Below are 15,754 nucleotides of genomic sequence, written 5' to 3'. Positions count from 1 at the left end.
CGATCGGACAGTATGGTTATTACAAGTCAAGTGTAAGTCGTCTGTAGGTTTATATGTCCTGATCTGACATTATGGTTATTACAATTCAAGTTTAGGTCATCTGAAGGTTTATATGTCCTGATCTGACAGTATGGTTATTACGTGTCGAGCGAAGTCGTGTGAAGGTTTATATGTCCTGATCTGACAGTATGGATATTACATGTCAAGTGTAAGTCGTGTGAAGGTTTATATGTCCTGATCTGACAGTATGGTTATTACAAGTCAAGTGTAAGTCGTGTGAAGGTTTATATGTCCTGATCTGACAGTATGGTTATTACAAGTCAAGTTTAAGTCATGTGAAGGTTTATATGTCCTGATCCGACAGTATGGTTATTACAAGTCAAGTGTAAGTCGTGTGAAGGTTTATATATTCTGATCCGACAGTATGGTTATTACAAGTCAAGTGTAAGTCGTGTGAAGGTTTATATGTCCGGATCTGACAGTAAGTTATTACATGTCAAGTGTAAGTCGTGTGAAGGTTTATATGTCCTGATCTGACAGTATGGTTATTACAAGTCAAGGGTAAGTCGTGTGAAGGTTTATATGTCCTGATCTGACAGTATGGTTATTACAAGTCAAGTTTAAGTCATGTGAAGGTTTATATGTCCTGATCCGACAGTATGGTTATTACAAGTCAAGTGTAAGTCGTGTGAAGGTTTATATGTTCTGATCCGACAGTATGGTTATTACAAGTCAAGTGTAAGTCGTGTGAAGGTTTATGTGTCCGGATCTGACAGTAAGTTATTACAAGTCAAGTGTAAGTCGTGTGAAGGTTTATATGTCCTGATCTGACAGTATGGTTATTACAAGCCAAGTGTAAGTCATGTGAAGGTTTATAAGTCCTGATCTGACAGTATGGTTATTACAAGTCAAGTGTAAGTCGTGTGGAGGTTTATATGTCCCGATCTGACAGTATGGTTATTACAAGTCAAGTGTAAGTCATGTGAAGGTTTTTATTTCCCGATCTGACAGTATGGTTATTACAAGTCAAGTGCAAGTCATGTGAAGGTTTATATGTCCCGATCGGACATTATGGTTATTACAAGTCAAGTGTAAGTCGTGTGAAAGTTTATATGTCCTGATCTGACAGTACGGTTATTACAAGTCAAGTGTAAGTCGTGTGAAGGTTTATATGTCCTGATCTGACAGTATGGTTATTACAAGTAAAGTGTAAGTCGTGTGAAGGTTCATATGTCCCGATCGGACAGTATGGTTATTACAAGTCAAGTGTAAGTCGTCTGTAGGTTTATATGTCCTGATCTGACAGTATGGTTATTACAATTCAAGTGTAGGTCATGTGAAGGTTTATATGTCCTGATCTGACAGTATGGTTATTACAAGTCAAGTGTAGGTCGTGTGAAGGTTTTTATGTCCTGATCCGACAGTATGGTTATTACAAGTCAAGTGTAAGTCGTGTGAGGGTTTATATGTCCCGATCGGACAGTATGGTTATTACAAGTCAAGTGTAAGTCGTCTGTAGATTTATATGTCCCGATCTGACAGTATGGTTATTACAAGTCAAGTGTAAGTCTTGTGAAGGTTTATATGTCCCGATCTGACAGTATGGTTATTACAAGTCAAGTGTAAGTCGTCTGAAGGTTTTTATGTCCTGATCTGATTGTATGGTTATTACAAGTCAAGTGTAAGTTGTGTGAAGGTTTATATATCCCGATCGGACAATATGGTTATTATAAGTCAAGTGTAAGTTGTCTGTAGGTTTATATGTCCTGATCTGACAGTATGGTTATTACAAGTCAAGTGTAGGTCATGTGAAGGGTTATATGTCCTGATCTGACAGTATGGTTATTACAAGTCAAGTGTAAGTCGTGTGAAGGTTTATATGTCCCGATCGGACAGTATGGTTATTACAAGTCAAGTGTAAGTCGTCTGCAGGTTTATATGTCCTGATCTGACAGTATGGTTATTACAATTCAAGTGTAGGTCATCTGAAGGTTTATATGTCCTGATCTGACAGTATGGTTATTACGTGTCAAGTGTAAGTCGTGTGAAGGTTTATATGTCCTGATCTGACAGTATGGTTATTAAATGTCAAGTGTAAGTCGTGTGAAGGTTTATGTGTCCTGATCTCACAGTATGGTTATTACAAGTCAAGTTTAAGTCGTGTGAAGGTTTATGTGTCCTGATCTGACAGTATGGTTATTACAAGTCAAGTATAGGTCGTGTGAAGGTTTATATGTTCTGATCCGACAGTATGGTTATTACAAGTCAAGTGTAAGTCGTGTGAAGCTTTATGTGTCCTGATCTCACAGTATGGTTATTACAAGTCAAGTTTAAGTCGTGTGAAGGTTTAGGTGTCCTGATCTGACAGTATGGTTATTACAAGTCAAGTGTAGGTCGTGTGAAGGTTTATATGTCCTGATCTGACAGTATGGTTATTACAAGTCAAGTGTAAGTCGTGTGAAGGTTTATATGTCCTGATCTGACAGTATGGTTATTACAAGTCAAGTTTAAGTCATGTGAAGGTTTATATGTCCTGATCCGACAGTATGGTTATTACAAGTCAAGTGTAAGTCGTGTGAAGGTTTATATATTCTGATCCGACAGTATGGTTATTACAAGTCAAGTGTAAGTCGTGTGAAGGTTTATATGTCCGGATCAGACAGTAAGTTATTACATGTCAAGTGTAAGTCGTGTGAAGGTTTATATGTCCTGATCTGACAGTATGGTTATTACAAGTCAAGGGTAAGTCGTGTGAAGGTTTATATGTCCTGATCTGACAGTATGGTTATTACAAGTCAAGTTTAAGTCATGTGAAGGTTTATATGTCCTGATCCGACAGTATGGTTATTACAAGTCAAGTGTAAGTCGTGTGAAGGTTTATATGTTCTGATCCGACAGTATGGTTATTACAAGTCAAGTGTAAGTCGTGTGAAGGTTTATGTGTCCGGATCTGACAGTAAGTTATTACAAGTCAAGTGTAAGTCGTGTGAAGGTTTATATGTCCTGATCTGACAGTATGGTTATTACAAGCCAAGTGTAAGTCATGTGAAGGTTTATAAGTCCTGATCTGACAGTATGGTTATTACAAGTCAAGTGTAAGTCGTGTGGAGGTTTATATGTCCCGATCTGACAGTATGGTTATTACAAGTCAAGTGTAAGTCATGTGAAGGTTTTTATTTCCCGATCTGACAGTATGGTTATTACAAGTCAAGTGCAAGTCATGTGAAGGTTTATATGTCCCGATCGGACAGTATGGTTATTACAAGTCAAGTGTAAGTCGTGTGAAAGTTTATATGTCCTGATCTGACAGTACGGTTATTACAAGTCAAGTGTAAGTCGTGTGAAGGTTTATATGTCCTGATCTGACAGTATGGTTATTACAAGTAAAGTGTAAGTCGTGTGAAGGTTCATATGTCCCGATCGGACAGTATGGTTATTACAAGTCAAGTGTAAGTCGTCTGTAGGTTTATATGTCCTGATCTGACAGTATGGTTATTACAATTCAAGTGTAGGTCATGTGAAGGTTTATATGTCCTGATCTGACAGTATGGTTATTACAAGTCAAGTGTAGGTCGTGTGAAGGTTTTTATGTCCTGATCCGACAGTATGGTTATTACAAGTCAAGTGTAAGTCGTGTGAGGGTTTATATGTCCCGATCGGACAGTATGGTTATTACAAGTCAAGTGTAAGTCGTCTGTAGATTTATATGTCCCGATCTGACAGTATGGTTATTACAAGTCAAGTGTAAGTCTTGTGAAGGTTTATATGTCCCGATCTGACAGTATGGTTATTACAAGTCAAGTGTAAGTCGTCTGAAGGTTTTTATGTCCTGATCTGATTGTATGGTTATTACAAGTCAAGTGTAAGTTGTGTGAAGGTTTATATATCCCGATCGGACAATATGGTTATTATAAGTCAAGTGTAAGTTGTCTGTAGGTTTATATGTCCTGATCTGACAGTATGGTTATTACAAGTCAAGTGTAGGTCATGTGAAGGGTTATATGTCCTGATCTGACAGTATGGTTATTACAAGTCAAGTGTAAGTCGTGTGAAGGTTTATATGTCCCGATCGGACAGTATGGTTATTACAAGTCAAGTGTAAGTCGTCTGCAGGTTTATATGTCCTGATCTGACAGTATGGTTATTACAATTCAAGTGTAGGTCATCTGAAGGTTTATATGTCCTGATCTGACAGTATGGTTATTACGTGTCAAGTGTAAGTCGTGTGAAGGTTTATATGTCCTGATCTGACAGTATGGTTATTAAATGTCAAGTGTAAGTCGTGTGAAGGTTTATGTGTCCTGATCTCACAGTATGGTTATTACAAGTCAAGTTTAAGTCGTGTGAAGGTTTATGTGTCCTGATCTGACAGTATGGTTATTACAAGTCAAGTATAGGTCGTGTGAAGGTTTATATGTTCTGATCCGACAGTATGGTTATTACAAGTCAAGTGTAAGTCGTGTGAAGCTTTATGTGTCCTGATCTCACAGTATGGTTATTACAAGTCAAGTTTAAGTCGTGTGAAGGTTTAGGTGTCCTGATCTGACAGTATGGTTATTACAAGTCAAGTGTAGGTCGTGTGAAGGTTTATATGTTCTGATCCGACAGTATGGTTATTACAAGTCAAGTGTAAGTCGTGTGAATGTTTATGTGTCCTGATCTGACAGTATGGTTATTACAAGTCAAGTGTAGGTCGTGTGAAGGTTTATATGTTCTGATCCGACAGTATGGTTATTACAAGTCAAGTGTAAGTCGTGTGAAGGTTTATATGTCCTGATCTGACAGTCTGGTTATTACAAGCCAAGTGTAAGTCATGTGAAGGTTTATAAGTCCTGATCTGACAGTATGGTTATTACAAGTCAAGTGTAAGTCGTGTGAAGGTTTATATGTCCCGATCTGACAGTATGGTTATTACAAGTCAAGTGTAAGTCATGTGAATTTTTTTATGTCCCGATCTGACAGTATGGTTATTACAAGTCAAGTGCAAGTCATGTGAAGGTTTATATGTCCCGATCGGACAGTATGGTTATTACAAGTGAAGTGTAAGTCGTGTGAAAGTTTATATGTCCTGATCTGACAGTATGGTTATTACAACTCAAGTGTAAGTCGTGTGAAGGTTTATATGTCCTGATCTGACAGTATGGTTATTACAAGTCAAGTGTAAGTCGTGTGAAGCTTTATGTGTCCTGATCTCACAGTATGGTTATTACAAGTCAAGTTTAAGTCGTGTGAAGGTTTATGTGTCCTGACCTGACAGTATGGTTATTACAAGTCAAGTGTAAGTCGTGTGAAGGTTTATATGTCCTGATCTGACAGTATGGTTATTACAAGTCAAGTGTAAGTCGTGTGAAGCGTTATGTGTCCTGATCTCACAGTATGGTTATTACAAGTCAAGTGTAGGTCATGTGAAGGTGTATATGCCCTGATCTGACAGTATGGTTATTACAAGCCAAGTGTAAGTAATGTGAAGGTTTATATGTCCTGATCTGTCAGTATGGTTATTACAAGTCAAGTGTAAGTCGTGTGAAGCTTTATATGTCCTGATCTGACATTATGGTTATTACAAGTCAAGTGTAGGTCATGTGAAGGTTTATATGTCCTGATCTGACAGTATGGTTATTACAAGTCAAGTTTAAGTCATGTGAAGGTGTATGTGTCCTGATCTGATAGTATGTTTATTACAAGTCAAGTGTAAGTCGTGTGAAGGTTTATATGTCCTGATCTGACAGTATGGTTATTACAAGTCAAGTGTAAGTCGTGTGAAGGTTTATATGTCCTGATCTGACAGTATGGTTATTACAAGTCAAGTTTAAGTCGTGTGAAGGTGTATGTGTCCTGATCTGATAGTATGGTTATTACAAGTCAAGTGTAAGTCGTGTGAAGCTTTATATGTCCTGATCCGACAGTATGGTTATTACAAGTCAAGTTTAAGTCATGTGAAGGTTTATATGTCCTGATCCGATAGTATGGTTATTACAAGTCAAGTGTCGGTCATGTGAAGGTTTATATGTCCTGATCTGACAGTATGATTATTACAAGTCAAGTGTAGGTCATGTGAAGGTTTATATGTCCTGATCCGACAGTATGGTAATTACAAGTGAAGTGTAAGTCGTGTGAATGTTTATATGTCCTGATCTGACAGTATGGTTATACAAGTCAAGTGTAAGTCGTGTGAAGGTTTATATGTCCTGATCTGACAGTATGGTTATTACAAGTCAAGTGTAAGTCGTGTGAAGGTTTATATGTCCTGATCTGACAGTATGGTTATTACAAGTCAAGTGTAAGTCGTGTGAAGGTTTATTTGTCCTGATCTGACAGTATGGTTATTACAAGTCAAGTCTAAGTCATATGAAGGTTTATATGTCCTGATCTGACAGTATGGTTATTACACGTCAAGTGTAGGTCATGTGAAGGTGTATATGCCCTGATCTGACAGTATGGTTATTACAAGCCAAGTGTAAGTAATGTGAAGGTTTATATGTCCTGATCTGTCAGTATGGTTATTACAAGTCAAGTGTAAGTCGTGTGAAGCTTTATATGTCCTGATCTGACAGTATGGTTATTACAAGTCAAGTGTAGGTCATGTGAAGGTTTATATGTCCTGATCTGACAGTATGGTTATTACAAGTCAAGTGTAAGTCGTGTGAAGGTTTATATGTCCTGATCTGACAGTATGGTTATTACAAGTCAAGTGTAAGTCGTGTGAAGGTTTTTATGTCCTGATCTGATAGTATGGTTATTACAAGTCAAGTGTAAGTCATGTGAAGGTTTATATGTCCCGATCGGACAGTATGGTTATTACAAGTCAAGTGTAAGTCGTCTATAGGTTTATATGTCCTGATCTGACAGTATGGTTATTACAAGTCAAGTGTAGGTCGTGTGAAGGTTTATATGTCCTGATCTTACAGTATGGTTATTACAAGTCAAGTGTAAGTCGTGTGAAGGTTTATATGTCCTGATCTGACAGTATGGTTATTACAAGTCAAGTGTAGGTCGTGTGAAGGTTTATATGTCCTGATCTGACAGTATGGTTATTACAAGTCAAGTGTAGGTCGTGTGAAGGTTTATATGTCCTGATCTGACAGTATGGTTATTACAAGTCAAGTGTAAGTCGTGTGAAGGTTTATATGTCCTTATCTGACAGTATGGTTATTACAAGACAAGTTTAAGTCATTTGAAGGTTTATATGTCCTGATCCGACAGTATGGTTATTACAAGTCAAGTGTAGGTCATGTGAAGGTTTATATGTCCTGATCTGACAGTATGGTTATTACAAGTCAAGTGTAAGTCGTGTGAATGTTTATATGTCCCGAGCGGACAGTACGGTTATTACAAGTCAAGTGTAAGTCGTGTGAAGGTTTATATGTATGTCCTGATCTGACAGTATGGTTATTACAAGTCAAGTGTAGGTCGTGTGAAGGTTTTTATATCCTGATCTGACAGTATGGTTATACAAGTCAAGTGTAAGTCGTGTGAAGGTTTATATGTCCTGATCTGACAGTATGGTTATTACAAGTCAAGTGTAAGTCGTGTGAAGGTTTATATGTCCTGATCCGACAGTATGGTTATTTAAAGTCAAGTGTAAGTCGTGTGAAGGTTTATATGTCCTGATCTGACAGTATGGTTAATACAAGTCAAGTTTAAGTCGTGTGAAGGTGTATGTGTCCTGATCTGATAGTATGGTTATTACAAGTCAAGTGTAAGTCGTGTGAAGCTTTATATGTCCTGATCTGACAGTATGGTTATTACAAGTCAAGTGTAAGTCGTGTGAAGCTTTATGTGTCCTGATCTGACAGTATATTTATTACAAGTCAAGTGTAAGTCGTTTGAAGGTTTATATGTCCTGAGCTGACAGTATGGTTATTACAAGTCAAGTTTAAGTCGTGTGAAGGTGTATGTGTCCTGATCTGATAGTATGGTTATTACAAGTCAAGTGTAAGTCGTGTGAAGCTTTATATGTCCTGATCTGACAGTATGGTTATTACAAGTCAAGTGTAAGTCGTGTGAAGGTTTATATGTCCCGATCTGACAGTATGGTTATTACAAGTCAAGTGTAAGTCGTGTGAAGGTTTATATGTCCTGATCTGACAGTATGGCTATTACAAGTCAAGTGTAAGTCGTGTGAAGGTTTATATGTCCTGATCTGACAGTATGGTTATTACAAGTCAAGTGTAAGTCGTGTGAAGGTTTATTTGTCCTGATCTGACAGTATGGTTATTACAAGTCAAGTCTAAGTCATATGAAGGTTTATATGTCCTGATCTGACAGTATGGTTATTACAAGTCAAGTGTAGGTCATGTGAAGGTTTATATGCCCTGATCTGACAGTATGGTTATTACAAGCCAAGTGTAAGTAATGTGAAGGTTTATATGTCCCGATCTGTCAGTATGGTTATTACAAGTCAAGTGTAAGTCGTGTGAAGCTTTATATGTCCTGATCTGACAGTATGGTTATTACAAGTCAAGTGTAGGTCATGTGAAGGTTTATATGTCCTGATCTGACAGTATGGTTATTACAAGTCAAGTGTAAGTCGTGTGAAGGTTTATATGTCCTGATCTGACAGTATGGTTATTACAAGTCAAGTTTAAGTCATGTGAAGGTGTATGTGTCCTGATCTGATAGTATGTTTATTACAAGTCAAGTGTAAGCCGTGTGAAGGTTTATATGTCCTGATCTGACAGTATGGTTATTACAAGTCAAGTGTAAGTCGTGTGAAGGTTTATATGTCCTGATCTGACAGTATGGTTATTACAAGTCACGTTTAAGTCGTGTGAAGGTGTATGTGTCCTGATCTGATAGTATGGTTATTACAAGTCAAGTGTAAGTCGTGTGAAGCTTTATATGTCCTGATCTGACAGTATGGTTATTACAAGTCAAGTTTAAGTCATGTGAAGTTTTATATGTCCTGATCCGATAGTATGGTTATTACAAGTCATGTGTCGGTCATGTGAAGGTTTATATGTCCTGATCTGACAGTATGATTATTACAAGTCAAGTGTAGGTCATGTGAAGGTTTATATGTCCTGATCCGACAGTATGGTTATTACAAGTCAAGTGTAAGTCGTGTGAAGGTTTTTATGTCCTGATCTGATAGTATGGTTATTACAAGTCAAGTGTAAGTCATGTGAAGGTTTATATGTCCCGATCTGACAGTATGGTTATTACAAGTCAAGTGTAAGTCGTGTGAAGGTTTTTATGTCCTGATCTGATAATATGGTTATTACAAGTCAAGTGTAAGTCATGTGAAGGTTTATATGTCCCGATCGGACAGTATGGTTATTACAAGTCAAGTGTAAGTCGTCTGTAGGTTTATATGTCCTGATCTGACAGTATGGTTATTACAAGTCAAGTGTAGGTCGTGTGAAGGTTTATATGTCCTGATCTGACAGTATGGTTATTACAAGTCATGTTTAAGTCGTGTGAAGTTTTATATGTCCTTATCTGACAGTATGGTTATTACAGAGTCAAGTTTAAGTCATGTGAAGGTTTATATGTCCTGATCCGACAGTATGGTTATTACAAGTCAAGTGTAGGTCATGTGAAGGTTTATATGTCCTGATCTGACAGTATGGTTATTACAAGTCAAGTGTAGGTCACGTGAAGGTTTATATGTCCTGATCCGACAGTATGGTTATTACAAGTCAAGTGTCAGTCGTGTGAAGGTTTCTATGTCCGGATCTGACAGTATGGTTATTACAAGTCAAGTGTAAGTAGTGTGAATGTTTATATGTCCCGATCGGACAGTACGGTTATTACAAGTCAAGTGTAAGTCGTGTGAAGGTTTATATGTATGTCCTGATCTGACAGTATGGTTATTACAAGGCAAGTGTAAGTCATGTGAAGGTTTATATGTCCTGATATGACAGTATGGTTATTACAAGTCAAGTGTTAGTCGTGTGAAGGTTTACATGTCCCGATCTGACAGTATGGTTATTACAAGTCAAGTGTAAGTTGTGTGAAGTTTTTTATGTCCTGATCTGATAGTATGGTTATTACAAGTCAAGTGTAAGTCATGTGAAGGTTTATATGTCCCGATCGGACAGTATGGTTATTACAAGTCAATTGTAAGTCGTCTGTAGGTTTATATGTCCCGATCTGACAGTATGGTTATTACAAGTCAAGTGTAGGTCATGTGAAGGTTTATATATCCTGATCTGACAGTATGGTTATTACAAGTCAAGTGTAAGTCGTGTGAAGTTTTTTATGTCCTGATCTGATAGGATGGTTATTACAAGTCAAGTGTAAGTCATTTGAAGGTTTATATGTCCCGATCGGACAATATGGTTATTACAAGTCAAGTGTAAGTCGTGTGAAGGTTTATATGTCCTGATCTGACAGTATGGTTATTACAAGTCAAGTGTAGGTCATGTGAAGGTTTATAAGTCCTGATCTGACAGTATGGTTAATACAAGTCAAGTGTAAGCCATGTGAAGGTTTATATGTCCTGATCTGACAGTATGGTTATTACAAGTCAAGTGTAAGTCGTGTGAAGGTTTATATGTCCCGATCTGACAGTAGGGTTATTACAAGTCAAGTGTAAGTCGTGTGAAGGTTTATATGTCCTGATCTGATAGTATGGTTATTACAAGTCAAGTGTAAGTCGTGTGAAGGTTTTTATGTCCTGATCTGATAGTATGGTTATTACAAGTCAAGTGTAAGTCATGTGAAGGTTTATATGTCCCGATCGGACAATATGGTTATTACAAGTCAAGTGTAAGTCGTCTGTAGGTTTATATGTCCTGATCTGACAGTATGGTTATTACAAGTCAAGTGTAGGTCATGTGAAGGTTTATATGTCCTGATCCGACAGCATGGTTATTACAAGTCAAGTGTAAGTCGTGTGAAGGTTTCTATGTCCGGATCTGACAGTATGGTTATTACAAGTCAAGTGTAAGTCGTGTGAAGGTTTATATGTCCTGATCTCACAGTATGGTTATTACAAGTCAAGTTTAAGTCGTTTGAAGGTTTATATGTCCCGATCTGACAGTATGGTTATTACAAGTCAAGTGTACGTCATGTGAAGGTTTATGTGTCCTGATCTGATAGTATGGTTATTACAAGTCAAGTGTAAGTCGTCTGTGGGTTTATATGTCCTGATCTGACAGTATGGTTATTACAAGTCAAGTGTAGGTCATGTGAAGGTTTATGTGTCCTGATCTGACAGTATGGTTATTACAAGTCAAGTGTAAGTCGTGTGAAGGTTTATATGTCCTGATCTGACAGTATGGTTATTACAAGTCAAGTGTAAGTCGTGTGAAGGTTTATATGTCCTGATCTGACAGTATGGTTATTACAAGTCAAGTGTAGGTCATGTGAAGGTTTATATATCCTGATCTGACAGTATGGTTATTACAAGTCAAGTGTAAGTCGTGTGAAGGTTTTTATGTCCTGATCTGATAGTATGGTTATTACAAGTCAAGTGTAAGTCATGTGAAGGTTTATATGTCCCGATCGGACAGTATGGTTATTACAAGTCAAGTGTAAGTCGTCTGTAGGTTTATATGTCCTGATCTGACAGTATTGTTCTTACAAGTCAAGTGTAGGTCATGTGAAGGTTTATATGTCCTGCTCTGACAGTATGGTTATTACAAGTCAAGTGTAAGTCGTGTGAAGGTTTATGTGTCCTGATCTGACAGTATGGTTATTACAAGTCAAGTGTAAGTCGTGTGAAGGTTTATATGTCCTGATCTGACAGTATGGTTATTACAAGTCAAGTGTAAGTCGTGTGAAGGTTTATATGTCCTGATCTGACAGTATGGTTATTACAAGTCAAGTTTAAGTTGTGTGAAGGTTTATGTGTCCTGATCTGATAGTGTGGTTATTACAAGTCAAGTGTAAGTCGTGTGAAGCTTTATATGTCCTGATCTGACAGTATGGTTATTACAAGTCAAGTGTAAGTCATGTGAAGGTTTATATGTCCTGATCTGACAGTATGGTTATTACAAGTCAAGTGTAAGTCGTGTGAAGGTTTATATGTCCTGATCTGACAGTATGGTTATTACAAGTCAAGTTTAAGTCATGTGAAGGTGTATGTGTCCTGATCTGATAGTATGTTTATTACAAGTCAAGTGTAAGCCGTGTGAAGGTTTATATGTCCTGATCTGACAGTATGGTTATTACAAGTCAAGTGTAAGTCGTGTGAAGGTTTATATGTCCTGATCTGACAGTATGGTTATTACAAGTCACGTTTAAGTCGTGTGAAGGTGTATGTGTCCTGATCTGATAGTATCGTTATTACAAGTCAAGTGTAAGTCGTGTGAAGCTTTATATGTCCTGATCTGACAGTATGGTTATTACAAGTCAAGTTTAAGTCATGTGAAGGTTTATATGTCCTGATCCGATAGTATGGTTATTACAAGTCATGTGTCGGTCATGTGAAGGTTTATATGTCCTGATCTGACAGTATGATTATTACAAGTCAAGTGTAGGTCATGTGAAGGTTTATATGTCCTGATCCGACAGTATGGTTATTACAAGTCAAGTGTAAGTCGTGTGAAGGTTTTTATGTCCTGATCTGATAGTATGGTTATTACAAGTCAAGTGTAAGTCATGTGAAGGTTTATATGTCCCGATCTGACAGTATGGTTATTACAAGTCAAGTGTAAGTCGTGTGAAGGTTTTTATGTCCTGATCTGATAATATGGTTATTACAAGTCAAGTGTAAGTCATGTGAAGGTTTATATGTCCCGATCGGACAGTATGGTTATTACAAGTCAAGTGTAAGTCGTCTGTAGGTTTATATGTCCTGATCTGACAGTATGGTTATTACAAGTCAAGTGTAGGTCGTGTGAAGGTTTATATGTCCTGATCTGACAGTATGGTTATTACAAGTCATGTTTAAGTCGTGTGAAGTTTTATATGTCCTTATCTGACAGTATGGTTATTACAAGTCAAGTTTAAGTCATGTGAAGGTTTATATGTCCTGATCCGACAGTATGGTTATTACAAGTCAAGTGTAGGTCATGTGAAGGTTTATATGTCCTGATCTGACAGTATGGTTATTACAAGTCAAGTGTAGGTCACGTGAATGTTTATATGTCCTGATCCGACAGTATGGTTATTACAAGTCAAGTGTCAGTCGTGTGAAGGTTTCTATGTCCGGATCTGACAGTATGGTTATTACAAGTCAAGTGTAAGTAGTGTGAATGTTTATATGTCCCGATCGGACAGTACGGTTATTACAAGTCAAGTGTAAGTCGTGTGAAGGTTTATATGTATGTCCTGATCTGACAGTATGGTTATTACAAGGCAAGTGTAAGTCATGTGAAGGTTTATATGTCCTGATATGACAGTATGGTTATTACAAGTCAAGTGTTAGTCGTGTGAAGGTTTACATGTCCCGATCTGACAGTATGGTTATTACAAGTCAAGTGTAAGTTGTGTGAAGTTTTTTATGTCCTGATCTGATAGTATGGTTATTACAAGTCAAGTGTAAGTCATGTGAAGGTTTATATGTCCCGATCGGACAGTATGGTTATTACAAGTCAATTGTAAGTCGTCTGTAGGTTTATATGTCCCGATCTGACAGTATGGTTATTACAAGTCAAGTGTAGGTCATGTGAAGGTTTATATATCCTGATCTGACAGTATGGTTATTACAAGTCAAGTGTAAGTCGTGTGAAGTTTTTTATGTCCTGATCTGATAGGATGGTTATTACAAGTCAAGTGTAAGTCATTTGAAGGTTTATATGTCCCGATCGGACAATATGGTTATTACAAGTCAAGTGTAAGTCGTGTGAAGGTTTATATGTCCTGATCTGACAGTATGGTTATTACAAGTCAAGTGTAGGTCATGTGAAGGTTTATAAGTCCTGATCTGACAGTATGGTTAATACAAGTCAAGTGTAAGCCATGTGAAGGTTTATATGTCCTGATCTGACAGTATGGTTATTACAAGTCAAGTGTAAGTCGTGTGAAGGTTTATATGTCCCGATCTGACAGTAGGGTTATTACAAGTCAAGTGTAAGTCGTGTGAAGGTTTATATGTCCTGATCTGATAGTATGGTTATTACAAGTCAAGTGTAAGTCGTGTGAAGGTTTTTATGTCCTGATCTGATAGTATGGTTATTACAAGTCAAGTGTAAGTCATGTGAAGGTTTATATGTCCCGATCGGACAATATGGTTATTACAAGTCAAGTGTAAGTCGTCTGTAGGTTTATATGTCCTGATCTGACAGTATGGTTATTACAAGTCAAGTGTAGGTCATGTGAAGGTTTATATGTCCTGATCCGACAGCATGGTTATTACAAGTCAAGTGTAAGTCGTGTGAAGGTTTCTATGTCCGGATCTGACAGTATGGTTATTACAAGTCAAGTGTAAGTCGTGTGAAGGTTTATATGTCCTGATCTCACAGTATGGTTATTACAAGTGAAGTTTAAGTCGTTTGAAGGTTTATATGTCCCGATCTGACAGTATGGTTATTACAAGTCAAGTGTACGTCATGTGAAGGTTTATGTGTCCTGATCTGATAGTATGGTTATTACAAGTCAAGTGTAAGTCGTCTGTGGGTTTATATGTCCTGATCTGACAGTATGGTTATTACAAGTCAAGTGTAGGTCATGTGAAGGTTTATGTGTCCTGATCTGACAGTATGGTTATTACAAGTCAAGTGTAAGTCGTGTGAAGGTTTATATGTCCTGATCTGACAGTATGGTTATTACAAGTCAAGTGTAAGTCGTGTGAAGGTTTATATGTCCTGATCTGACAGTATGGTTATTACAAGTCAAGTGTAGGTCATGTGAAGGTTTATATATCCTGATCTGACAGTATGGTTATTACAAGTCAAGTGTAAGTCGTGTGAAGGTTTTTATGTCCTGATCTGATAGTATGGTTATTACAAGTCAAGTGTAAGTCATGTGAAGGTTTATATGTCCCGATCGGACAGTATGGTTATTACAAGTCAAGTGTAAGTCGTCTGTAGGTTTATATGTCCTGATCTGACAGTATTGTTCTTACAAGTCAAGTGTAGGTCATGTGAAGGTTTATATGTCCTGCTCTGGCAGTATGGTTATTACAAGTCAAGTGTAAGTCGTGTGAAGGTTTATGTGTCCTGATCTGACAGTATGGTTATTACAAGTCAAGTGTAAGTCGTGTGAAGGTTTATATGTCCTGATCTGACAGTATGGTTATTACAAGTCAAGTGTAAGTCGTGTGAAGGTTTATATGTCCTGATCTGACAGTATGGTTATTACAAGTCAAGTTTAAGTTGTGTGAAGGTTTATGTGTCCTGATCTGATAGTGTGGTTATTACAAGTCAAGTGTAAGTCGTGTGAAGCTTTATATGTCCTGATCTGACAGTATGGTTATTACAAGTCAAGTGTAAGTCATGTGAAGGTTTATATGTCCTGATCTCACAGTATGGTTATTACAAGTCAAGTTTAAGTCATTTGAAGGTTTATGTGTCCTGATCTGACAGTGTGGTTATTACAAGTCAAGTGTAAGTCATATGAAGGTTTATATGTCCCGATCGGACAGTGTGGTTATTACAAGTCAAGTGTAAGTCGTGTGAAGGTTTATATGTCCCGATCTGACAGTATGGTTATTACAAGTCAAGTGTACGTCATATGAAGGTTTATGTGTCCTGATCTGATAGTATGGTTATTACAAGTCAAGTGTAAGTCGTCTGTGGGTTTATATGTCCTGATCTGACAGTATGGTTATTACAATTCAAGTGTAGGTCATGTGAAGGTTTATATGTCCTGATCTGACAGTATGGTTATTACAAGTCAAGTGTAAGTCGTGTGAAGGTTTATA

The sequence above is a fragment of the Lampris incognitus genome, chromosome 2, assembly GCF_029633865.1.
Source record: "Lampris incognitus isolate fLamInc1 chromosome 2, fLamInc1.hap2, whole genome shotgun sequence".
NCBI lineage: Eukaryota > Metazoa > Chordata > Actinopteri > Lampriformes > Lampridae > Lampris > Lampris incognitus.
The sequence above is the reverse complement of the archived record's forward strand: the minus strand, read 5'-3'. Positions refer to the sequence as shown.